Source organism: Peromyscus maniculatus, chromosome X (genome assembly GCF_049852395.1).
Source record: "Peromyscus maniculatus bairdii isolate BWxNUB_F1_BW_parent chromosome X, HU_Pman_BW_mat_3.1, whole genome shotgun sequence".
Taxonomy (NCBI): domain Eukaryota; kingdom Metazoa; phylum Chordata; class Mammalia; order Rodentia; family Cricetidae; genus Peromyscus; species Peromyscus maniculatus.
The window spans coordinates 74,182,086-74,209,506 of NC_134875.1; the positions used below are offsets into that span (position 1 = coordinate 74,182,086).

At 37.9% G+C, this 27,421-nt stretch overlaps 1 protein-coding gene and 1 non-coding gene across 3 annotated transcripts in view; both read right to left on the reverse strand.

The window, feature by feature from the left end:
- Nucleotides 1-27,421, reverse strand: part of LOC102910536 (uncharacterized) — an 80,828-nt gene that overhangs the window by 12,298 nt on the left and 41,109 nt on the right. The gene's annotated exons all lie outside the window — the stretch shown is intronic.
- On the reverse strand, nt 6,169-6,332 carry LOC143271118 (U1 spliceosomal RNA). The gene has a single exon (XR_013048343.1). It is a non-coding gene; the product is annotated as a U1 spliceosomal RNA (small nuclear RNA).

Below are 27,421 nucleotides of genomic sequence, written 5' to 3' on the forward strand. Positions count from 1 at the left end.
GGAATTGGGACCTGTCCCTAGTGCATGAGCTAGCTTTTGGGAGCCTAGTGCCTATACTGAGACACTGCACAGCCTAGCTCAGAGAGGAGGGTCTTGGACCTGCCTCAGCTGAATATACCAGGCTCTGCTGACTTCCCATGGGAGACCTTGCTTTGGAGGAGGTGGGAATGGGGGGATGGATTGGGGAGGAAGCCTGGGGGGTGGGAGGAGGGAGGACAGGGGAATTTGTGGTTGGTATGTAAAATGAATAGAAAAATCTCTTAATAAAAAAGAAAAATGGGATGGGACTTGCAATATAAAAGTAAAAGGTTCTTGGTCATTTAAAATAATTTTTATAAAAATAGTTTTATTATTATTTATATAGTATAGAATACATCCAGTTAAAGTAAATAATTCATTGTTTTCAGTATAGCCACAGATTTGTCAGTATAATTTTCATCATCTCCAAAACAAAACAAAGCTCTGTACTCATAAGCCATCATCCCTCATTCTTATCAAATCTTACCCCATTCCCTTGCCCTAGAAAGCTAGCAATCTACTTTCTGACTATGTGAAACTTCTGGAAATTTTATATAAATGGAATCATGAAATATATAATGCTGTAAGACTTATTGACATTTTCACATACTGAAATTATTTCAAGGTTCATCTCTGTTGTAACAAATATCAGGATTTCTATGATATTTCATTACACAAATATGCTGTATTTTGTATCTATTGATTGATAGAGGTTTTAGTTCCTTATTTTGTCTATCTTGGGTTTGCTATAAACATTCCTGAATAACATATTATTTGATTTTTCCCTATTCTCCTGGTTATATACCTAGAAATATAATTGCAGGTCCTATGGTAACAATGTGTTTAACTTTTTAAACAAGTACCAAACTGTGTTTCTAATGTAGCTGTGTTATTGTACATTCCCAATAGCAGTGGGAGAAAATTCCAATTTAAGAATGTCCTCACTGAGCCCATCAGTGGTGGTTCACACCTTTAGTCCTAGAACTGGGGAGGCAGAGACAGGCAAATCTCTGTGAGTTCAAGGCCAGCCTGAGCTACAGAGAGTTTCAGGACAGGCTCCAAAGCTACACAGAGAAACTTTGTCTCAAAAAACAAAGCAAACAAAAAGAATATCCTCATCAAACCTGTTCTTTTCTCTTTCATTTTATGTATCCTAGAGTGTATGACATAGTTTCTTATTATGGTTCTAGTTCTCAGACCTCAGATAACTATTGATGTTGAGCATCTTTTCATGCATTTATTGTTCATTTGCATATATTGCTTAGTGAGAATTTTATTCAGAGACTTTGCCAAGTTTTAAATGTATTTTTTTTTCAGTTTGAGTTGTGATTCTATGTACAAGTTCATCATCAAACAAATGATGTTTCTAAGTTTTCTGTTATGGCTACTTTCTTCCTGGTGTCCTTTCAAGCACTATGATTTACATTTTGTCTATTTCTTGTTTATCCATTTTTTTTGTCAGATCCATACTTGATTTCACAGCTAAGAAATCAGTTTAAACACAAGCCATGAAAATGTATAACTGTAATCTACTAAAAATTGTATTTTAACTCTTATATTTAGATTTTTCACCAATTCTGAGTTAATTTGTATATGATATTTATTATAAATATGAAGGCTTGTTTTAGAACTACCAATTTAATTGTATTGACATCTGTGCCAATTCTTCATCATCCAAATCACAGTAGCTATATTCAGATTATTAATCCTCCAACTTTTAAAATTATCATTTCATTGTACACATTTATGAGATACAGTGTGCAATGGACAATGCCAATATGTAAGATATACTTAAGTCGGGATCAATAAGGCTACCTTCTCTTTATTATTGATTTTTGTCTGGAATCTTTGAGCTCTTATTTTCTAGATGTTCAAAAGATATGCAATAGGTTATCATGAAGTATATTTATCACACTGTGCTTTGAAACCTACAACTTAATTCCTCCATCTGGGTTTTGATACCTGTTATTCAATCCCCTTCTATAATGCCTAAAACTCCAAATTTCCAACCTCTTATAATTTACTAGTCTACTTGAGGTAGATTTTTCAGACAATCCACATATGAGACATGGAACTCCAACTTTCTACAACTGATATATAGCTACTCATCCATTGATGAACATCTAAGTCAATTTGTATCTTAACCATTGTTGATAGATACACAATAACTATGACTCACTGATATCTCCTAAATATACTGATATCATTTTTTATAAATACCCAGAAAAATACATATATATAGAGAGAGACATAGATAGATGCTTAAATAGTTGCATCATATAATAGATCTAATGTTTACAATTTTTAGAAGCCTCCTGAAAGTACTCCATAGAGGCTGTATGAATATATAAAATTGGAGAGTCCAAAATCATCATATGAAAATAAGAAGCATTCTCATATATCAGCAACATTTGTTTGAAATAAATTTTAAAATAATCCTAGTTAGATCACCAGAATCATAAGTATATAATTCACTGACTGAAATCAGCTGTCCCTGAAGAAACAGCCCAATAGCACCAATTTAACCAAGAACCCCTACTAAACCAAGACTAAAAATTAGAACAAGAGAGGCACTCTCAGACACAGACACCACCTGCACTGCACAGAGGAAGAGATGAGTTCACGCCAGTGCAAAAATACAGGCAACAACATAAAGACCTATATGGCAACATCAGAACCTAGTGATTCTACACCTGCAAGACCTAAACATACCATGACAGAAGAAACAGAAGAAATCAACCCTAAAAATGACTTTAAGAAGATGATAGAGGCTCTTAAAGAAGAAATAAAACATTCCCTCAAAGAGGAAATAAAAACTTTCCTTAAAGAGGAAATGAAAAACTACCTTAAAGAGGAAATAAAAACTTTCCTTAAAAAGGAAATGAAAAACTCTCTTAAAGAGGAAATAAAAACTTCCCTTAAAGAGGAAATGAAAAACTCCATTAAAGAGGAAATAAAAAACTCCCTTAAAGAAATGGAAGAAAAAAACAAACAAAAAAATGGGAAGAAATCAAATCAAGCCAAGAAAAAGCAATTAAACAGATGAAAGAAACATTCCAAGATCTGAAAAATGAATTTGAGACAATAAAGAAAACACATGCTGAGGGAATGCTGGAAATAGAAATCCTGACTAAATGAACAGGAACTACAGAAACAAGCATAACCAACTGATTGCAAGAGATGGAACAGAGAATCTCTGACACTGAAGACACGATAGAGAAAATAGATTCATCAGTCAAAGAAAACACTAAAGACAAAAATGTCATAACACAAAACGTCCAGGAAATTTGGGACACCATGAAAAGACCAAACCTAAGAATAATAGGGATAGAAGAATACCAACTCAAAGGCACAGAAAATATATTCAACAAAATCATAGAATAAAACTTTCCTAACCTAAAGAAAGAAATACCTATGAAGATACAAGAAGCTTACAGAACACCGAATAGGCTGGATCCAAAAAAAAAGTCCCCGTGCCACATAATAATCAAAACACTAAACACACAGAACAAAGAAAAAATATTAAGAGCCGCAAAGGAAAAAGACCAAGTAACATATAAAGGCAAACCCATCAGAATAACACCAGACTACTCAATAGAGACTATGAAAGCTAGAAGATCATGGACAAATCTCATGCAGACACTAAGAGACCACAGATGCCAACCCAGACTATTATACCCAGCAAAACTCTCAATCACCATAGGCGGAGTAAACAAAATATTCCAGGATAAAACCAGATTTAATCAATACCTGTCCACAAACCCAGCCCTACAGAAAGCACTAGAAGGGAAAATTCAACCCAAAGAAGCTAAACACATCCATGAAAAATCAAGCAATAGATAATCCCACACCAACATACACCACAGAAGGACAACACAACACAACCACAAAACATAACAGGAATTAACAATCACTGGTTATTAATATCCATCAATATCAATAGTCTCAACTCACCTATAAAAAGACACAGGCTAACAGAATGGATAAGAAAATAGAACCCATCCATCTGCTGCATACAAGAAACACACCTTAACTTCAAAGACAGACACTACCTCCGAGTAAAGGGCTGGGAAAAGGCTTTCCAAGCAAATGGACCTAAGAAACAAGCTGGTGTAGCTATCCTAATATCTAGAGAAAAAGGATGTTTGAAAAGAGAAGAAGTCTTGTGGCAATGCCTCAGTGGACCAGGTAACTACCAGAACTCGGAAATCCGCAACGGGGACTAAGGCAGCAGAGACGAAACACACAGATGTACATACAGGAAATAATAAAAAAAATGTCAGTAAAGCCAAGAAGAACAAAAGAAAGGTGGATGCTGAAGCCCATCCGTCAAATGAGCCTGTGAACGAGGAACCAGTGACAAAAAAGAAAAAAAAGATGGAAAGCAAATCCAAAAATAGTACTGAGGTGCCAAAGGATGACAGCAAGAAGGAGGAGACTAAGGGGGACAATAAAAAGCAAAATACTTCCATTAAAAAAGGTGCAAAGAAGAAATCTCAAAAAGGTAAATCAAGTAAGAAAGGCAGCAGACCTGCTCAGGAGACGCAGATGGAGAGGGCTCAGGCAGAGCCTCCTTCCATGGAGCTGGCTCAGGAGGAGGTCTCTTCCGGTCCTGCACTCACTCAGGTGGTGGTCACCCCTACAGGCTCTACTCAGCCCGGCTTCCTTCTCCCATTGATATTGCTCAGACTGGGCCTGCTCAGATGGAGCTGCCTTCTGCCCTGGAGCCTCCTCAGAGGGAGCCGCCTCCTCCCCTGGAGCCTGCTCAGAGGGAGCTGCCTTCTCCCCTGGAGCTTCCTCAGAGGGAGCTGCCTCCTCCCACGGAGCCTCCAAAGATGGAGCAGCCTCTTCCCATGGAGCTTTCTCAGATGGAACAGCCTCCTCCCATGGAGCCTGATCAGATGGAGCCTCCTCCTCCCACGGAGCCTGCTCAGAGGGAGCCTCCTCCTCCCACGGAGCCTGCTCAGAGGGAGCCTCCTCCTCCCCTGGAGCCAGATCAGATGGAGCTACCTCCTTCCATGGAGCCTGATCAGATGGAGCCGCCTTCTCCCATGGAGTCTCAGTGGGGACATTGTCAGAAGAAGCTGCTTTGTCCTTTGGACCATGCTCAGGTGGAGGTTGCTCAGACAGGGCCTCCTCACATGGGATCTGTTCAGAAGGAGCCTCCTGCTGTCATGGAGCCACCTCTTCAAGTGAAACCAATCACCAAAAGGTCTTCTCCCCAAAAAGAGAGTACCAAGGAGAAGTCGGGCATGAGGAGTGAGGTGGTGCGGCAGGAGCAAGTCCTTATTGAAGTTGGCTTAGTGCCTGTTAGAGATAGCCAGCTTCTGAAGGGAAGCAGGTGCGCACAGGATCTTCCAAAGGGAAACTCAAGAAGAGGCGAGACACCCAAGGACCAAGAAATTGGCTCTGATGGGGAAGGAAATTAAATGGCCCCTCTCAAGAAAGTGGGAACAGAGGAAGCTGGCAAGAGTCTAGCTACGCTTGCTGCTCCAAAGGAACCTACCAGTGTCTTATCCTCGGAACAAAACTCAAATGGGTCAGGTGGTGAAACGTTACATGCTAAGTGTCAGACTGGTTCAGCTGGGCTTTGTGAAATGGAAGTGGACACTGAGCAGAACCCAGACAGTGTCCCTGTGAAAGCCTCAGCACCCGAACCAGCGTCACCATTGCCTCCTGTCCCATCACCAACCGTAACGGCCTCGCCTCCTATCACTTTGGCTGAAAACGAGTCACCGGACATTGATGAAGACGAAGGCATCCACAGCCATGATGGAAGTGACCTGAGTGATAATATGTCCAAGGGAAGTGATGATTCTGGGCTGCATGGGGCTCGGCCAGTGCCACAAGAAGCAAGTTCAAAAAGTGGGAAGGAGGGGTTGGCAGTTAAAATAACCGAGGGAGAGTTTGTTTGTATTTTCTGTGATCGGTCTTTCAGAAAGGAAAAGGATTACAGCAAGCACCTCAATCGCCATCTGGTTAATGTATACTTCCTTGAAAAAGCAGCCGAGGAGCAGGAGTAGTGAGCCGGCCAGTGGAGGGCGGCTCGTCACAGTTTGTAAGCAATGCCTCACTTTTAGTTTAAGGCAGTAGACATGCACAAGCTCGCTTTAATTAGTGTCCAGTGCTGATTTTTTTTTTTTTTTTTGACAGGGGAGAGTGCGAACGCAGTCCCCCACTACCACAAATTATGCAGTCGAGTTTCCCGCATTTGGGGAAATCGCAGGGGTCAGCACATCCGGAGTGCAATGGATAAGCCTCGCCCTGGGAAAACCACCTTCGTGATCATGGTATCTCCCCTGCCAGGTAAGTATTCCAGTGCTGATTTTTAAGTGACATTATTTCCTTAGGACTGTATGTGTTACCTAGTGACTTGCAAAAACCTTAGCAAATCCTAGGGAGTTAATGTAAGAAAACAGATACTTAATCTGTTAGCTTGTGCAGTGCAGTGAAGAAAGGCGGGATGGTAGGTGACGTTCTCCGTGGTGTCTATCTATGTGGAACCGGTCGGGTGTTCTGCCCTTTTCACTTCACTTGCTATTTTTAGTTCCTTGTTTAGGCTGATAAAAATTGGCGTAGCAAATTACTTGAAGAATTTGCCTGTTTTATATAAGTAAAGTTAGCACTTTAAGGTTTCTTTAGAGATGAGAAAAGACATTTAAATTGAAGAAAAATTCTTTCAACAGTGGACATTGTATCTGTCCAGGTAATTACTTCCTGACTTATGGTCGATATTTTGTGCTTCTATGTTAATCATTATGAAAAGTGATTTTTGGTGGGTTTTTAAATTTTTTTTTATTTTGGTGCTTTACTGGCTTAAGATGTTGCACATGGTTTTTTGTTTTTCTTTTTTAACCTATGCAGTTAATTCCCCCCCCCTAGAGATAGCATTGTGTTTAATAGTAACACTTTATACATATATGCATGTTATTTTTTTTTCTTTTTGGGGATTACTTTTAGGCTTGTTTGCAAAAGGGCCATTTTTCTTTGCTGCAGTTGTCTTTTTTGCAGAACAATAGTGTGTGCAAGTTTATGAGCAATGGAACATGCAGGTTCAATCCATTGTTTTTATTTTTTTAATCTTAACCTCTTGATCTATGCCAGAAGCAGTTTCATGTAAGTTATTTTGATGGTGAGCATATGTGTAATTCTACAGCTCTCCGGGTCTGGTTTTTGCAGTAAGCAACTATCTCCCATATTGAACACAATTTAATCTCAGTATCAGCCATTAGATTTTTTTTACTTTGCTGTTTCTAGCTTATTTCTTACAGAGTGAGAAGTCATTCTTTGAAGAGTTTCTTTTTTCAATAGATGGTTGATGTTAGGATGGTTACTCAAATCAAGTGATGAGTGATGAACTCCAAGTCATCCTTGGAAATAGCAAATCTGTAGCCCAACATAATTATCCTTTAAACTAGAGAATATCACTTGTGAGAAAGCCATCATGGCCACATGGCTGATCTAGAGTGGAGTGCTGAGTTCTGGCAAACAGCTGCATCTTTCTTCCAGTGAGTACCTGAACAAGGCTGATGTGAATTATGTACAGTCCAGATTTTAAGAATCATACTTTCTCAGGGATCTCCACAAACTAGTGGGTGTCCTCGATGCCCCTGTGAGACAGCCTCTGTACGGGAGAGGCATCACGTGACTTTGTCCTTGGTGTTCCTCTGGGGACATCTGTGTGAGAAACTGCATGCTCCAGAACCAGCTCTCGTGTCCTTTGGCCAATGCTGGAGTGTGAAATAGTCCAACGTGGGATTTTTCTTACTGGTAGTAAACAAAGGATGATCCCAATCGGGAATCGTGACTTTTTTTTTTTTTTGATGGTCATGTTCTGTTTTGAAATAACCTCTGTGTATTTCATTTATTTTCTTTTACCTGGCAATCTCTGAGCAGGCTTCAGATTTTGATAGTTGATGAAAGATACGACAAGCATTAATGTGTGGGTGAAAAGCTTGGTAAAATTCTGAGTGAAGTTTTAGTTAAAGTTGGTTGAACTTGGGATTGACTGGGAGGCCAAAGATCTAAAAAGCAGAAGATTCTCTCAAGACACAAGTTGTGTGATAATAGTGTGTTTTGTGTGTGTGAATGAGAATTTGTAAATGTTGAATTCTAGGCTCCGACAATCATTGTCAGTGCAGATCAAGCTGCAAGTATTTATGTTTTAAAACTTGAATTATAAAGCTAGTTACGTCTTTCTAACAACTAGTTTTAATGTTTATGAGCATATTTTACCTACATTACCTTTTCAGGATGTTGAGAAAGATGCATCACAAGCACAGGCTGGAGGCTGGGGGCTAGATGGTTTTGAGGAAGAGGTCTTGGTGGACTCTTTCATAGAGCAAAGGGAAGCAATGCCTTCTGGGAATTGAGCTAAGTTTTAATCTAGTCTTTAAGATTAGAAGTCAAAAACAAAAATATTAAGGAAATGAAAACCTAATTGATCTTTGAAGCATTGTTATGTGGAATTGAGTGGGACTTTTGAGGCCTTTCTTCCAGAAAACAAGGACTTGGTTGTCAGGCCTATATTAGGCCTAAACCTTGGTGCCATGTATTTGTACTTAAATCATTTCAATGGGAAGTGTCTTAGTGATTGGAACTTCTAGTGCAGTTTGGAGTTCTTCCATTTGAAAAATGTGATATTTGCATGGGATTGTTTGAATCTTGTTTTCTAGTCCCTCCCCATCACCACCCTCATAGTCTGAAGGTAGATTTTTCTCTTGATAAAGGAACAAAAAAAGTGGACATCTTGTTTGTAAATTGGTATCTAGTAACTAGTGGTAAACTTGAAATGGTAGAATTCTTTAAAGCCTAATTCTAGGTAGCCTTAGGAAAATGTATCTTAATTATTTTTGAACCTGTATTCACCTTGTTTTTTTCAAATATCTTAAGTTATATTTTCTTTTTCAGAGCTGCTTCTTATTTGGGGCTACTTTTTTTTTTTTAAATTGAGGCGTAATTCATAAAAGGGTACATTGTTTTGATGAGACTTTTTACAACTGTGGCTGGATGTCTTTCTTTAGTCTTCCAAGAAGGGCCATTTTACTTTTTTAGAGTTACTTTTTAAAGTCATGAGGTCAACAACTTGGACTACTATGCATATAAATACTAATGCAAATTAAAGCCCAAGTTGACCTCCAGCAGCAGTTTATTCTATGTTGACAGTGAGAGAACACTTTGCCTGTTAGGATACTGTTACTCGTGGACTGAAATGCTGAAGAAACCCCTCCCCCTATTTTGTTTTTTGCAAAAATCAAGGTATATTCTAGGGTTTCCTGGTTGACCTCAACAGACAAACTAAGATGATAGTCTTAGTTCAGAAATGATCTGAATGTAGATTTACAGTCTACGCATACAGCTGGCTAAGTGAGATCGCTTTCACAGTTCTGCATGTATCCCATCGGCTCCCCATTAGTTACTGAACTCTTAAAACTGGTATTGTAACATTACCACAATGTTTTGTGCCAATTTTATAAACTTTACAGTGCAATATGTGTTCCTTTTCTGAGGCAAACCAAAGGTATATTTCTCAAGGTTCTGCTGCGATCAGCAGCATTGATGGAGGATCTTTTATACATTTGTAATAGATAGAAATAAACCAGATTGCAAAAAAAATAATCCTAGTTATAGAAGGTACAGAAAAATTATCTTGAGAAAAATTTAACTAAAGAAGTGTAATATCTTTATATTGAATAATAAAAAATACCCCAATGAAAGGACTCAATGAGGACACAGAAAGGAAAGGCCTTCTATGTTCAACCCACAGATTCAAAGTACTTTTCTTAAAAAAGACCATTAGTACCCCTCATGTTTTTAAGAAATCCTGTAATTGTGTATTTCTGACAGGAACACACACACACACACACACACACACACACACACACACACACACCCCTCAAATGGCTTAAGCAATCTTAAGCAAGAATAAAACTGGAAGCACAACACTATCTAATTTTAAAATGTAAGACCAAGTAGCTGGCGAGATGGTGAAACAGATAAGAGATCTTGCTGCCAAGCCTGATGACCAGAGTTTGATCCCCAGAACCCACATGGTGGAAGGAGAGAATTGACTCCCTCAGGTTGCCCTCTGACAACCACATACTTGCTGTGGAATGTGTGCACTCAAGCATACACATGTTCATATACAATAAATTAATTAAGTTTAAAAATTGAAAATATGCTACAAAGTGATAGTAATAGTATCATTGCCACTTGTACCAAAGCAGACATACTGAAGCACGAGTTAGAACTGAGTCTCCAGTAAGCTCTGTGAGGTATTTATAACCAAATGATTTTTCAAGTTGTACTAGTATGCATTTTTTGATGAAGTATATAATATACTTTGAACATATTCACTCCCAGTCACCCTTTTATATACCCCACCCCCCTCTTTGCTCATCCTCTATCTCTTCTCAAATAGACCCCTCTCTATTTTCATGCCATATGTATGTGTATATTTTCTATTTTTGTGCCATATGTATGTGTATATATATATGTTTTTATGTATCTGTATCAACTAGGTTCTACATATGATAAAATACATACAACATTTATATTCCTAGGTGTGACTTATTTAGCTTAGTATGATGATTTACATTTCCTCCCATTCTTATGCAAATGACATAATTTTGTTGTCTTTTATGGCGAAATAAATACCACCATGCATATATATACCACATTTTCTTTATCGATTCATTTATCCTTATACCTACAGTTAAGAGTAATCTTTATCCCTAATAAAGAAAACTTCCCTTTGCTACAGATAGAGACCACTATAGAAAACTACACCAATCAGAATGCAGATTTGTGGATCCTGGTTCCAACTGATACATCTACAAGACCATGCCTGCACCTAAGGTTCAAGGAACAATGTGGAAGTGGAGGTGGAAAGAGTTTTAAGAGCCAAGGGATGATGGAGTTCAAAACGAGATTGTGTCTCCCAGGTATGTCAGAAATTAGACCCATAAAGTCTCACCAAACATGACTGCCTAAACATGAGCTGAACAAGGACAACAACAGTAGATATGCCAAAGTGGACAAAGGAAAGACCAGGAGGCCCCAAGCCTACGCAAAGAACTGTAGGCAACTGAGGAATGCACAGAATGGGACAAATAATCTTTTCCAAGAGAAGAGCAGAACTATTGGTTGTTCAGTATCAAATGGTCAGTCCTGAAAACATACATACAGATAAAATTATACAAACTGAGCATTTATTTTAGGAATGCATGTATACACACACACACACACACACACACACACACACATATATATATATGTATGTATGTATGTATGTATGTATGTATGCATCTAATAACAATTAATGCAAAGAGAGGCCATGAATTTGAAAGAGAGTAAGGAAAAATATATAGGAGGGTTTGAAGGAAGGAAAAGGAAGGGGGAAATGATGTAATTACATTACACTCTAAAAAGAAAGAAAAACAATTAGTTACAAAATATATAACCTAATTTAAGAATGATAAAATTATATGAATATGTACTTTTCAAAAGAAGAAATTTAAATTCCCAACAAACTTAAATAAATGTGATCAAAATCACTAGTGAGTCAAACCTGCAAGGAGATACAGCATCTCAACCCCCTAGAATTTCTTTTATATACAAAAAAGAAATAAATGCTGGCTGGGACATGGAGAAAGGGGACTTGTACACATTGTTAATGTGCTCTCCAACTTGCTCTTCTACGAAATTGCTTCAGCTATCCTGGGTCCCTTGAAATATACATTTTAGGGCAAAATATATCTTTGAGTAAAAGCACTTAATCTGTATATGCAGTTGAAAGCTCTTACCACTTTAACATCATTAAGGTTTCTAGCCCATGAATACGTGATATATTTCATTATTAAGGTCTTGTTAACTTTCTTTCAATCTTTTTGTTTTTGTGAAATTTATTCCTGAGCATTTTTATTCATCCTGGTTAAGTTGTAACTAGAATTATTTTGTTAATTTGAGGACAGATCCAAATAGATAAAAATTGTTTATTAAAATAGAACTTTTCTATTGAAACAAAGAATTCATGAGACACTTATTTTTATGTATCTAATTTATAGACTAATCTATTTTAGTCCTTATCATAACAAAAGTATATGCAATAGGTTCATTAAAGTTTTGTTTTACCCATATTTTAGAATAAGTTGTTTTAAAATAATTTTATTAGTATAAAAATGTAGTAAGTATAAAATCTGAAACTGGACATTATAATTACTTATTTTAACTTCATAAAAAGGTATGCCTTGATATAAATAAATTAAAGGCTAAATTTCATTTGAAAAGTAATAATTTTTTATGAGTACAGGTGTTTTGCCTGCCTAAACGTGTGTATGTGCACCACCCATGTGCCTAGTATCCATGAAGCCTGAATATCATGTTTCAGATCCCCTGGAACTGGAGTTACAGATGATTGTGAGCTGCCATGTGGGTGCTGGAAGTTGAATCTGAGTCCTCTGGAATAACAAAGAGCTCTTAGCCACTGAGCCCATCTCTCCATCCCCATTGCTTAATCAGGGGACCCATACATAAATTCACATACCTATGGACGCCAGATTTTTTTATAAAGAAGCCAGAAATGCACAATGGAAAAAAGAAAGCATCTTCAACAAATGGTGCTGGTTCAACTAGTTGTCAGCATGTAGAAAATGAAAATAGATCTATATCTATCATCCTGCACAAAACTCAAAACCAAATGGATCAAAGACCTCAACATAAATCCAGATACACTGAACCTGATAGAAGAAAAATTGGGAAATAACTTTTAATGCATTAGCACAAGAGGCAACTTCCTGAATAGAGCTCAAAAAGGGCAGATACTAAGATCAACAAATAATAAATGGGATCTCATGAAACTGAAAAGGTTATGTAAGATAAAGGATGCCATCAAAAGAACAAAACAGTAGCCTAAAAATTGGGAAAGATCTCCACCAATCCCACATGTGACAGAGGGTTAATTTCCAAAATATATAAGAACTCCTGTTCCTGGTATATGGGCAGGCTTCTGGAACCCAGTGCCTGTGGTGTGACACCTTGCACAGCCTTGCAGTCGGAAGGGCCTTGGACCTGCCTAGGCTCAGTTTGCTGGGCTCTGCCGACTCCCTATGGGAGACCTCAATTTGGGGGATGTGGGGATGTGGGGTGGCTTGGGAAAGAGGGCTGGGAGGAGGGAGGAGGGAGGAGGAAGGATCTGCGGACAGTATGTAGAGTGAGTAGAAAATTTCTTAATAAAGAAAAATGAAAGAAAAAAAGAACTCATGAAACTAGACATCAACAAGCCAAATAATCCAATTTATGAATGGGGTACAGATCTAAACAGAGAATTCTGAACAGAGGAATCTCAAATGGCTGAGAAGCACTTACAGAAATGTTCAACATCCTTAGCCATCAGGGAAATGCAAAAAAACACTCTGAGGTTCCATCTTATAACTATCAAAATGGCTAAGATAAAAAACACAAGTGACAGTTTATGCTGGAAAGGATATGGAGCAAGAGGAACACTCCTGCATTGCTGGTGGGAGTGCAAAAATACACAGCCATTTTGGAAATCAATATGGTGGTTTTTCAGAAAATTGAAAATCAATCTACTTCAAGACCCAGCTATACCACTCTTGGGCATATATGCAAAGGATGCTCAATCATACCACAAGGAAACTTGCTCAGCTATGTACATAGTAGCTTTATTTGTAGTATATAGAAACTGAAAACAACCTAGATGTACCTCAACTGAAGAATGGATAAAGAAAATTTGGTACATTTATACAATGGATTATTACTCAGCTGTTAAAAGCAATGAAATTTGATGGAAAATGAATGGAACTAGAAATGATCATCCATCCTGAGTGAGGTAACCCAGACCCAGAAAGACAAACATGGTATGTACTCACTTATAAGTGGATATAAGCTGTAAAGGATAACCATGCTACAATCCACAGACCCAAAGAAGCTAAGTAACAAGGATGGCTCAAGGGGGAATGCATGAATCTCACTGAGAAGGGGAAATAGAATGGACATCACAGGTGGATGGGAGGTTGGGAGGAGAGGGATCTGGATGGGATCAGGAGGGATCAGGTGGAGGAGGGAAGGAGTACTGGGAAAATCAACTGGAATCAGGGACATCTCTGAGGTGAACTAGAAACCTAGTGCAATGGAAACTCCCAGGAATCTGTGTGGGTGACCCCTAGCTATGACTCCTAGCAATGGGAGATATGAAGTCTGAACTGGCCATCTCCTGTAATCAGGCAAAACTTCCAGTGGAGGGATTGAGACCACAACCCAGCCACATAATCTGACCAAGAATTTGCCCTGCCTACAGGATATGCTGGGTAAAGGTGGGAAAGAAATTATGGGAGTGAACAACCAATGACTGGTCCAGCTTGAGATCCATACCATGAGAAGGAGTCCACCCTTGACACTGCCTTGGGGGCCAGGACCCAGAGGCTGGACAGCCCAGAGACCTAGGATAGAACTAAACATGACTGGCAAAAAAAAGTCAATGTAATGATGCCCTAACAACATTCTGCTATACATAGATTGATGGCTACCCTAATTGTCATCAGAGAACATTCATCCAGTTCTCTGATGTAAACTGATGCAGAGACCCATAGCCAAACATTAGGTGGACCTCCTGGAATCCTGTGGAAGAAGGGTAGGAAGGATTATAGCAGGCAGAGGAGCCAAGTCATCACAAGAAAACCTACAGTATCAATTAACCTGTGCTGTGGGGTGGTCTGTATGTCAAATCTGTTGCTCTGATTGGTCAATAAATAAAACACTGATTGGCCAGTGGCCAGGCAGGAAGTATAGGCGGGACTAACAGAGAGGAGAATTGTGGGAAGTGGAAGGCTGAGTGAGAGAGACTTTGTCAGCTGCCGCCATGACAAGCAGCATGTGAAGACACTGGTAAGCCACGAGCCACGTGGCAAGGTAAGTAAGTCTCTGTGTTTACTTGGTTGGGTCTGAGCAGCTGTGGGACTGGTGGGTGACAGAGATTTGTCACCTGGCTATGGGCCAGGCAGGAAAACTCTAGCTACAAACCTGGCCTCATAGTAGTTCACAAAGACTGAACCAACAACTAGGGAGCCTACATGGGTCTGATCTAGGCCCTCTGCACATGTGTTACCATTGTGTAGCTTGTTCTCCTTGTGGGACTCCTAACAGTAGTAGCAAGGGCTGTCTCTGACTCTGTTACCTGATTTTGGGACCCTTTCTTCCTATTGGGTCACCTTGTCCAACCTTAATAGGACAGGAGGTACCTAGTCTTAATGCAACCTGATATGCTATGAATGGCTGATACCCATGGGAGGCATGCCATTTTCTGAAGAGAAAGGAGGAGTGTTTAAGGGGATGAAAAGGAGAATTTGGAGAGGGACTGAGAGAAGAGGAGGGAGGGAGGGGAAACTGAATGGGCTTGGGAAAATTGATTAATTAATTAATTAAAAATTAAAATTGTAATTCTAATAGAAAAGTAATGAAAGTATAATTATCCAAATATTTTGCAGTGACATTTGCAGTTTTTCATGTACAAACAGGTTTGAGAATTCTTTCTCTTCATAGTTCATAGTTAATATATAAACAAAGACTTTCATCTAGGCATTTCCTTTCATACTTCACCATAACATCATAAAATACAGTTATACACACCTCTTCCTAACTGCCTTAGGTCATTATATTTCCCCATGCTTCACTTCACATTTATAAAGATCATTAAGACTATGGTATGTGGAAAATGTATCAGTTAATTATTTTTATGGAAAATACAAAAAGCAAGAAAGCTATTTAACTATACCTTTGACATTTTTTATTTGTATACTGTGGCTCAATACTCTTTTATATTTGACATATTTTCCATGCAAGGAAGTTAAAATTTTACTTCCAAAGAGATTATGAATGATAGAGTACACTAAAAAATTTTTCTGTGAACTTTTACTGGATGATATTATTATTTTATAAGATAAACAATTAATGAAATTTTGAACTAAATTGTTTCATGTTACAATAAAAGAGTTGAGAGATTAGTGACTTCCAAAAATATTTTTTAAGATTTAAATTTTTTAAACCATGTCTTGTTTTAAGAGATAATGTTTTTATTCTACTTTTCAATGTTTCAAGCAATTTTCAAATTCAAATATATTTTGATCATATTCTTCTCCTCATCTAAGTCTTTCCAGATCCTATCCCCTTCCCTACCCACCCAACTTTAAGTTCTTTCTCAAGAAACAAAAACTCAATAAAACAACAAAACCCCCTAAAGTGAAGAAAAGAAAAGAAAACCACAGCCGAAAGGAAAAAAGAAACAAAGCACCAAACTAACCAAATAAAAGCACACAAAAGCCTTAAACAAACAAAAGCAAAACAACAACAACCAAAAACCCGTGGAGTCCTTTCTATGTTGGTTAACTACTACTAAAATGAGGCCTGTCCTAGAGTGGTTGATATGCCCAGTGTCACTCCATTGGAGAAAAGTGACAGTTCAGTTGTTAACCTTTACCATGGTAGCAAGGTTTTCATTAATTCATCAATTATTAATATATCAAAATAAAATATAAGACAAATCAAAAACTATCACATCAAAGTTAGGCAAGACAAACCAACAGATCAGTTCAGTGTTTTTATGGGATTTCGGAGTGCAAATGAAGACATAGTTTCTAATGTAAAAATAATTAAGAAATATGTGCTCCATTTAACTGTTTAATGATTAAAAAAGCAACTTTTCTTCTTTTCTACTATAACAAGAGTTTATATCATAATTTTGATAATTGAAGCACTTTACCTTTCCTTTCACATTGAAAACTCAAAGTACCCTTATCAAACAAAGATAAGTTTTCATGCTGCATATCATACATATGATATGATATCAATAAATTGAATGTCAATATATATCAACAAATATATATATATATATATATATATATATATATATTTCAACACAGACAAATTCATATCTCTATCCTGAGCTTTTGAAATAATTTAAGAGTTTGATTTTGTAGATTTATATTCATTTTCTCAATATTTGATTTTAGAAGAGTGTACATACACACATACTCACAGCCTCTTCATGATATACCAGCTATTCTTTCTAAATAAATTTATATTTTTTCAATATTTAGTTTTTCAAGTTATCAATGTAAACTTTCTCTTTTAAGTAATTTTTATGATCTTGTCTAATATAGATCTAATCATTCTACTTATAATTATGTCCTAGAATAAATAAAAGAAACTAAAATAAAATAGAGAATATTTTTATAGATGTGACAAAGCCAAAAACACAAATGATGAAACAGGATATGAAAACAGATCAGGGACTTATAAACTAGAAGTAGCCCTGGTTATGGTCATTTTAAATTGAATACTCTAAATCAATATGTATCTTCTACTTTGGCTCTGCCTACTCCACTATTATTAGATTACAAAATACAAATTGGCAAGAAATGAATATTAAATTTTACTCACTTGGCTTTCAGGCTAAATACCTTTTAATATATTCTCTGAATATGTGTACAGAAGGCCAAAGATAACTGAAAAAAATGGAAGACTAAAAAAATTTTGTAAGCCAAGTGTAGTGGGCTCCCCTGTCATCCATGCATTCAGGAAGCAGAAGCAGGTGGATTGTGAGTTGTTACCAAAACTGCGGAAGATAGACTTTATCAAAAACAAACAAAACAAAGGAAATCAAAGACATTTGGTGGCAAGAACTTCATTGTATATATTGTTGAATTCTGCTTACTCCCTCTCACATAATATGGTGCTTTGCTCAGGATAGACACTCAAGTTATATTTTGAAAACTCAGTTTTAATAAATTCAATAAGTGAAAAGATCAAGACCAAAAATGCTTTTAAAATTCTAATTACATGCTTCCAAACACAATAATCCAAATAGGAATATCAGAAAGAAGATACAACAATTACACTAAATAACTTTTAATATTACAAAACAAGCTATATAAATTATTTTCATTGATTTTACTGAAAGAAATATTAAGACTAGTACTTGTCTAAAAAAATGGCCAAAGTTGTTTAGAAAATTGTTTTAAATATGCAGAATATCCTGAAGTTGTTTCCTTATGTCCACACATGTGCTATGACATGAACACATGAATACATATACACATCACATAAAATAATAATAAATTTTTGAAGATTTATTTATGATTATTTTCTTTACATGAGTGTTTTGCTTACATATATGTATTGTACCATGTGCAGGTATGATGCCCACAGTGGTTAGAAGAGGATGCTGAATACCCTAGAACTATAGTTACAGATGGTTGAGAGATGTCATATGGGTACTGGGAATCAAACTCAGGTTCTCTGGAAAAGCAACCTTAATAAATAATTTTTTAAATGAAAGAAAAAACATCCCTCATTCATACTATCCACCTTTTAAGTCCAAATAACTGATACTGGTCTTAGAGAGATGGCTTTGTGATTAAAAGCACATTTTGATATATTGACTCCTAAAACCTGCCAATCTATAGAACAATAATCCATATCTGTCCATGGTGCATAGAACAGCATCAAATAAAATATGACCACGAGGCAAAGGCAATCATCATTTCTATAAATAAAAACTATTTTAAAAACTGTATCTAATCAAATCAATTAAGACCTTCTGAGCATTTTTAGTAATTGTGTTCCAATATTTTAAAGTTACTTACACTATAAGAGAGGTATTATGCTCAGATCTTTGATTCATTTGAAGTTGAGTTTTGTGTAAGGTAAGAGAGGGGTCTAGCTTCATTCTTCTGCACTTTGATGCTAGGTTTCCCAGCACCATTTGTAGAAGATGCTGTGCTTTATCCAATGATATTTTTGGCATCTTGGTCAAAAATCAAGTAGCTCTACATGTGTGGACTAATATGTGAGTCCTCTATTAGATTGATTTATGTATCTGTTTTGTGCCAGTATCATTCTGTAGTATCAAGCATATAAGTTTAGGTAGTGGTTGTTGTGGGATGTCCTGTATGCTGTGAATATATGTTGCTATGATTGATTGATAAATAAAACACTGATTGGCCAGGAGCCAGGCAGGAAGTATAGGCAGGACAAAGAGAGAGGGTAGTTTTCTGAATAGGACTCTAGAAACACAGGAAATAAGATGGCAATTGACAAATGGGATTTTATGAAATTAAAAAAAACTGTACAGCAAAGGAAACTGACAATCACATGAAAAGGCATCAGACAGGATGGTGAAATTTTTTGCTAGCTCCATTGGAAAGAGATTCAGTGCCTAGCATATACAAAGAGAAAACCTCCAAGAGCAAACAATCCAATTAAAAATGAACTACAGAATTAAGTAGGTCTCAAAGGAAGAAATGTACAGGTCAGTGAACACTTTTAAAGTTCTATGCATCCCTAGCTATCCAGAAAACACAAATTAAAACACTTTAAGATTCTATGTCACTCTAGTCAGAATGGCCCTCATCAAGAACATCAATAACAACAAACACTGATGCGAATATGGGGAAAGGAGAATCCCTATACAGTTTTGGTAGGAATGTAACCAGTGAAGATACTTTGGAAATCAGTCTGAAGGTTTCTCAATAACTAAAACCCAAACTGCCTTCTAACTCAGCTATACTACTTCTGGGCATCTACACAAAGGACTCCCTATTATACTACAGAGATGCCTGCACATCCATGTTCATTGCTGCTCTATTTAAGATATGTTAAAAACAGATGCATCCTAGGAGTCCATCAATTGATAATAGACAATAAAAATGTGGTACACATTATATAATGGAATTTTTTTTGGTTGTAAGGAAAAATAAAATCATGACATTTGCTGGAAAATATATGTACCTGGAAAATGCTATACTGAGTGAGGTCACTGAGGCCCTGAAGAAAAAACACCACTTATTTGCTCATATATGGATTCTAGCTCTGATTCTTTTGTTCTGTTTGTTTAACATGGAGCACCTGTGGAAGCCAATAAAATAGGAAGGGGATATGGGTGGAAAGGATGACGCAGAGAGGGAGTGCAATGATAGAGCAGTGAAAGATGGGGTTGTACCAAGGAGTAACCAGTATAAAGAGATTAAAAAATCTACATGGATTTCCAGTAGCCTCCCTAGGCCCCTGGTGGAGCTCCGGGAGTCCAATTACGAGAACGAGGAGGGTTTATATGAATGAGAATTGTTGAAACCAAGGCTGGATAAAGCACAGGGACAAATAGCCAAACACATGGAAACACATGAACTATGAACCAATGACATGAACTATGACGCTTGGCTTAGTCTGGGAGGAAGGGACTGGACCTGCCTGACTGAGTCTACCAGGTTGATCTCAGTCCTCAGGAGAGGCTTTGCCCTGGAGGAGGTGGGAATGGGGGGTGGGCTGGGGGGAAGGGGAGGGGGGCAGGAGGGGGGGGAACAAGAGAATCTGTGGCTGATATGTAGAACTGAATGGTATTGTAAAATAAAATAAAAGGAAAGAAAAGAAAAAGAAAATCTACATGGAAACCTGCGATCTTGTAGCCTATATAAAAAATATATGATAATTTTCCTTTCATGGATGAATGCCACTGCTCCTAGAAACAGTGAGTAACTGAACATTTTCCCATTCCCAAGGATGAGATACTGGAGGCCCCAGGAGCCCTCAAAACAATGCAGGCTCAATCAGTCCTCTTTCTTGCATGCCAGAATTAGGGGATAAGGTCATATTGTTGAAGATATCTGTCCTGGTTAGTTTTTTGTCAACTTGACATAATCCATTATTATCTTGGACAAGCGAAGCTCAATTGAGAAAATGTTTCCATGAGATTGACATATTGGTAAGTCTAGAGAACATTTTTGACTGATGTGGGAAGGCCCAGCCCACTGTATGTAGGGCTACCCCTTGGCTTTGGAAGTATGAGAAAGCTGACTGTGTAGACTCTAGGGAATTGAGCCAGTAAGCAGCATTGCTTCATTTATTACTCCTCATCCCTGTACTACTTGAGTTCCTGCCTTGGCTTCCTTCGGTGATGAACTATGGTCCACACATGTAATCCAAATAAATTCCTTTGGTTATGGTTATTAGAAACCTAACTAGAATAATATCCCACACCTTGGTTATAAGGAGTACTGACAGCAGCCCAACCAGAAATGGAAGGCCAATCTGCTAGGCATTGTATGCCCACCTGTGCAAGAGCAGCTTCACTGTTGTGGGGTAACTAATAGCTCTATGATTGGTTTTTGAGGCCCTCTCAAATAAAGGGCCCTGTATCTTCTACTGTAAGAGTTGCTAACAGTCTATGTCTGGGGAGATCGCAGGCCCTGATGGAAACATGTTACTGTAGTGCAGTTAAATTGACATGGCACCAAACTGCCTTCTAAGAATCTATCCTTATGCTCAAAAGCAAATGGTGCTCCCAGCTTTGATCAGAAAACCCTCTCCTTGTAATTAATGGTAGAAACTTAGAGGCTCATGACATCCCAAGATGCTGAAAACAAGTAAAAGTGAAGTTCATTGACTCAGTTCTAAATAACTTTCATGAAACATTGCAGAGGGAACAGCGGGAAGTACTTAAGACCTATAATATAAAGGTGAAGGGCCACAAAATGCAATCCTCTAGACTTAACACAACCACTGCAATCATTAACTGGCATCGGCAGTTACCTACCTGCCCTGGTCTCATATAAGATTTGGCTATCAACAATTAGTCAAGGAAAGAGGAGGGACTTATGGGGTCCTACCATTTACTTCTGAGCTATTGGCTATTGGTGGATTTTGGTTGGAGGTCACTGTTTTAATTTTGTACCCACTGCTGAGCCCAGCAGGCTCCAAAGGATAGTGCCAAACCCAATGGCCTTTGTTTAACTCTATTTGTAATATAATAAAATGAAAAGATATGAACATTAGAGACAGAGATTTAGGGAGTTGGAGGAAGGTGGATGGGGTGGTATGGAGCTGGGAGAGAATAAGCTATGAGATTGGTCAGTATGCATTGTATACTTGTGTGAAATTGTCTAAGAGCAATTTTGATAGTAACAAAATAGACCTTTGAAAAAACATGTGAAGTTTCCAGAACAAAAGCTATTTAAATGTGGATCACCATAGGGCTAGAGAAAGGATCTGCTAAAGAAATACCTAATTTTGTCTAGGCTACCATTTGATGATGTTCTTCCTACGAATAAACTTCCTTTTTTTTTTTTTTTTTTTTTTGGTTTTTCGAGACAGAGTTTCTCTGTGTAGCTTTGCGCCTTTCCTAGAACTCGCTTTGGAGGCCAGAGACCAGGCTGGCCTCGAACTCACAGAGATCCGCCTGCCTCTGCCTCTGCCTCCCGAGTGCTGGGATTAAAGGCGTGCACCACCACCGCCCGGCTACGAATAAACTTCTAAGTCAAGGATAATCTCCACAGAGATCAGTGAAGGCTAGTTGAATGGGTAGGGCTCAGCAGATAATGTTCAATAAACTAAATGTTACTCATTAATAAATGGGCTTCAAAGAGTAGCCTTGACATTTAACTCACTGACAACACAGAGTTCAAAAAGGATGTTTTGAAATGCACAAGCCTAGTAAGTCAACCATTTTCTGTTGGAATGCCACATAGCCAATAATATATGGGCAACATGAACTTCATGAATTTCATGGGTTTTCTGAAAAAAGGAAACAAAATGGGGGATGAATCTGGGAACAACTGGGGGAGTGGGTATGGTCAAAACATGTACAAAAGTCTCTAATAAGTAATTTTAAAACAATTGCACATGCAGGTGCACACACACGCAATCCTTTTGATCCTTCACATGTGATGTTAAATCAAATTTAAAGCATGACATGCAGAAAAAGTATACAGATGCTTAGAGCTGATACTCAGGGAATCTTAACTGTCATTTAATCTGTTCCTTCACCCGAATATTTCATTTGTATCAACTTTAACTTCATTGGAATATTTATAGTTTTGTTGCAAGCACTGCTCCCCCAACAGAACAACCTGTTATTGATTGTTCCAGTTGTTAGAAACTAAATGTCTTACATTGAGGCGATGTTTGCCTTTGCTATTAGTTCTGATTCAGCTTTTTGGATCCATGCAAAAGTAATATAGGCACTCTTCCACACGAAATATTCTATCTATGCTTTCAATCATGTCATGTATACTATGTACAGAATGTTTCCTCTGATGCTGTTAAATGCAGAGTCTAGAGGCAAAGTAGGTGTTTAAAGGGAACATTTATATACTGATTACCATGAATAATGCTGAAATAAAGGTGGGAGCATATATATATTTCTTCATCATAGCAATTTCAATTATTTTTGCTAATAACAAGGAGGTAACAAAATATTTGAGAACCTATATGGGGTTTTCCATAGTTGCAGCACTAATCTATGCTTATCCCCAATAATTTTGCCTTTTTTCCAAGTTCAAATATTTACTAAGTTTTAAAATTATCTATAAAATAATATTATACAACCTTAACAATAAGATCCTATCATTTGGAACAACCTAGACAGAACTGTGGAATTTTATACTACGTGAAATAAATGAGGAACAAAAAAAAATGCACCCTTTAATTGGAAATCTTGAAAAACATGGAAAAGGTAAAGTAACAAAAAAATCAAAAGGGCCTGTAGTCTTGGGCCTAAATAATGATGTGGTTAATTTCTTTGTCTGTTTATGTCTGTAATTTATGTTTTCTTTTTAAGAAAGTAGTTGTACTCTTTCATCATCTCCATTTTCCTTGAGTCTTATTTTAGAATACCTTTGTTTGATGCAAATCAACCAAATTTTTATTAAAATAATAATAATATATTGGTATTATAGCCTCCAAATAATTTGGCTCAGAGACCTTAACCACACATTTCTTTTTTGAAAGTGAAATAGTTTAACATATTTATTGAAAGCAGTATAGGTATGTCCGTATGTGAATGAATAAGAAAATCTTTAAAACCAAAGTTTAGGCAGCAACTTGAAATAATTGGGCCAACAGAATTGTTTGTTGGGGGTAAGAACTGAATTTCAGTTAATAAGCTTTTAATAATTAGAGTCCTCAGAGCTGGAGAGATGACTCAGTTGCCAAGAACACTTGCTGCCTTTGCAGCGGAACCAGGTTTAGTTCCCAGCACTCACATGGTGGCTCACAACCACCCCTAACTCCAGATCTAGGGAATTCAATATCCTCTTCTGACTTCTGTTGTGGATAATCTTTTTACACTGTGAAGATGAGTCTTTGCTACAGTACCTTCTGATAGGTTTAATGAAGAGCTAAATGACCAATAGATAGATAGGAAAGAATAGGTGGGACTTCCTGGGAGAGAGAGGAACTCAGGAGGAATCTATGCACAAGGGAGACACCAGAGAAACATGGAGGGAGTCAGACATATAGAATGAAAGAGAGGTAAGAAGCCGCTTGGCAAAACATAGATTAACAGAAAACAGATTAATTAAGTTATAAAGGCTAGTAGGGAACTAGCCTAAGCTAAAGGCCAAGATGCCATAATTAATAATTGTCCATTTCATTATTTGGTGAGCTGGCCATCAGCAAGAGAAAGTTCAACAAGAAAATCCTGCTACAGACCTCCACAGTTACCAGGCACACATGTGATACAGATATACATATTCAGGCAAAACACTCATACATATAAATTAAAGCAATTAAAAATGACATTCCTGATCTCAGAAGATGTTCTGTTAGTAAAGTGCTTGGCTGATACAGTAAAAAACCTGAAGTTTGTCCCAAAGCCTGACATGGTGAGACACATGTCATCCTAGTTTGGGGAGGCAAAGGCAGGCTGATCTCCGAGGCTTGCTAACAAATGAGAGAAATCATCTTTCAAAAGCAAGGTATATGATGCATAAGGAATGATAGCCAGATATTGGCCTCTGGCCTCTGCGCGAGCTCGTGCGCGCGCGCGCGCGCGCACACACACACACACACACACACACACACACACACACACACACACACATACTTGCACATACCTGTACCAGCACACATGAATATCACATAGACACAAAATTCAGATTCCTTCTATTGCAACCTTTAGCATTTTTAAAATGTTTAAAGCAAATATTGGGTAAGGTTTTTTCTGCCTCAAAAATGCAAACTGTTTCCAGCATGCAGTCAAAAATGTTGGAATTGGAGCCCTAAACCTCTCAAGGCCCCCTCCCTACCACCACAGCCTCTGATTCAATCTGAAGACGCTGATTTTGTTAATGAAGAGAAACAAGCTGTGTATATTGCACTGTCCTACACAAATCCCCAAAGCAGGTTTTTGAACCTTCTACATCATGCCTTTTGTTAGCCTGATTTCCTCTTATTAAGCCAACAGTTTATTGTCTGTTGAATTATTATTTAGTAATAGTCTGAGAAAGTTTCATGAATTTAAGAAAATTGTGATTATGAAAATATTTACTAATATTTACCAATGAGAAAGATTAAAACCACTTTATTTACTTATGTGTGTGCGTGTGCGTGTGCGTGCGTGCGTGCGTGCGTGTGTGTGTGTGTGTGTGTGTGTGTGTGTGTGTGTGTGTGTGTTGATGAGGGATGTGTATGCCATGGCACAAGTGGAATCAGAGGGAAAATCTCAGGAGTGAGTTCTCTCCTTCAGTGTGGGTTCCAGGGTTCAAACTCAATTACTCAGGCTTGGTATCAAGTGCTTTAACCCAGTGGGCCATCTCACCCTTGCTGAAACTACTTTAGAAGAATATTTACACAATTTAAGTTTCAAGTTATCACAAACACTATCTGTATCATTGGCAAACGAAAACAAGTTATCACATAGGCTTTTCCTCAAACCTGGGAGAAGATAGCTATGCGAAGGTTAATTACTGCCATCTACTGGTCAAAGTAGAAAATTTCATCTAGTGAAGGTAAGGTGTGTATTTAAGATGAAAGCACACTTTAAGTCCCTTGAATTCTGCAGTTTTCTGAAGAGGAAACAGAGGGGGAGTGGATTTTGGGAAGAAGGGAGCTGGAGGAAGCTTTGGAGGAGTGGACAGAGGGGAAAGTGAGGTCATTATTTATTATATGAGAGAAGAATCTATTTTCAATATTTTTTTTAATTTTAAGAATTAAAGCCGGGCGTTGGTGGCACAGGCCTTTAATCCCAGCACTCGGGAGGCAGATCCAGGAGGATCTCTGTGAGTTCGAGGCCAGCCTGGGCTACCAAGTGAGCTCCAGAAAAGGCGCAAAGCTACACAGAGAAACCCTGTCTCGAAAAAACCAAAAAAAAAAAAAAAAGAATTAAAAAAGAACTTAAGTTTGTAATGTAAAAACACCCACATCATTATTTTTCTTTTAATTTTTGAGACTACAATTTAATTACAGCACTTCTATCTTCCCTTTCCTACTTCCAAATCATCCCATATGTCCCTCTCAGTTCTCTTTAATATTCATGGTCTCTTTTCACTAATAATTATTGCATGCATACATATAAATACATAATAATTAGTGATATTGAAAGGTTGGGATATACACCCTGCTACCCTTGAAGAGTAGGTTCTTTGGTTAGTATATTTGTCTCACTGCTACAAAGTTGATAGGTGATTTCAAAATGATCTGACTGAGGAGACATGGGTCCTCTCCAGTGGTTTAGTTGTCTAGTATGAACATGGTGTGTAAAATTAGCCAGATTTAGCCAGGCATGGTGGTGCACACGTTTAATTCCAGCACTTGAGTAGTGAAGGCAGGTGGATATCTGAGTTCAAGGCCAGCCTGGTCTACTAGTCTACTTGTCTACTAGTGCACCAACTCAATACCTTGGTGTCCTTTGGTCTTAGAGTCTCTGACCATAGGATGGACAACTAATTTGCTGTCTAACACTCTGGGCTTCCCTGGGATGATATTATAATTTGATGTCCAAACACTCAGACACACTGCTCAAAGTTTTCTCAAAGCTGAACTGTGGTATTGTATTCCCCCAAATATTGTGCATACTAATAAACTTATCTGGGGTCAGAGACAGAGCAGCCACAATGTTAAACATAAAGGATAGGCAGTGGTAGCACACGCCTTTAATCCTAGCATTCCAGAGGCAGAAATCCATCTGTTCAAGGATACATCCAAGCATGGTGACACATGCCTTTAATCCCAGAAAGAGAGCCTTTAATCCCAGGAGTGGTGGTAGAAAGCAGAAAGGTATATAAGGCGTGAGGACCAGAAACTAGAGCATTTGGCTGGTTAAGCATTTGGCTGGTTAAGCTTTTAGGTTTTGAGCAGCATAGTTCAGCTGAGACCCATTCTGGATGAGGACTCAGAGGCCTCCAGTCTGAGGAAACAAGACCAGCTGAGGATCCGGCGAGGTGAGGTAGCTGTGGCTTGTTCTGTCTCTCTGATCTTCCAGAGTTCACCCCAATAACTGGCCTCAGGTTGGATTTTATTAATAAGAACTGTTAAGATTCCTGCTACACTGAACTACCTAGGGCCCCCTGAGGCCAAGGTTTTGGGGGCCAGGTACAATGGTTAGGTCAGTATATTA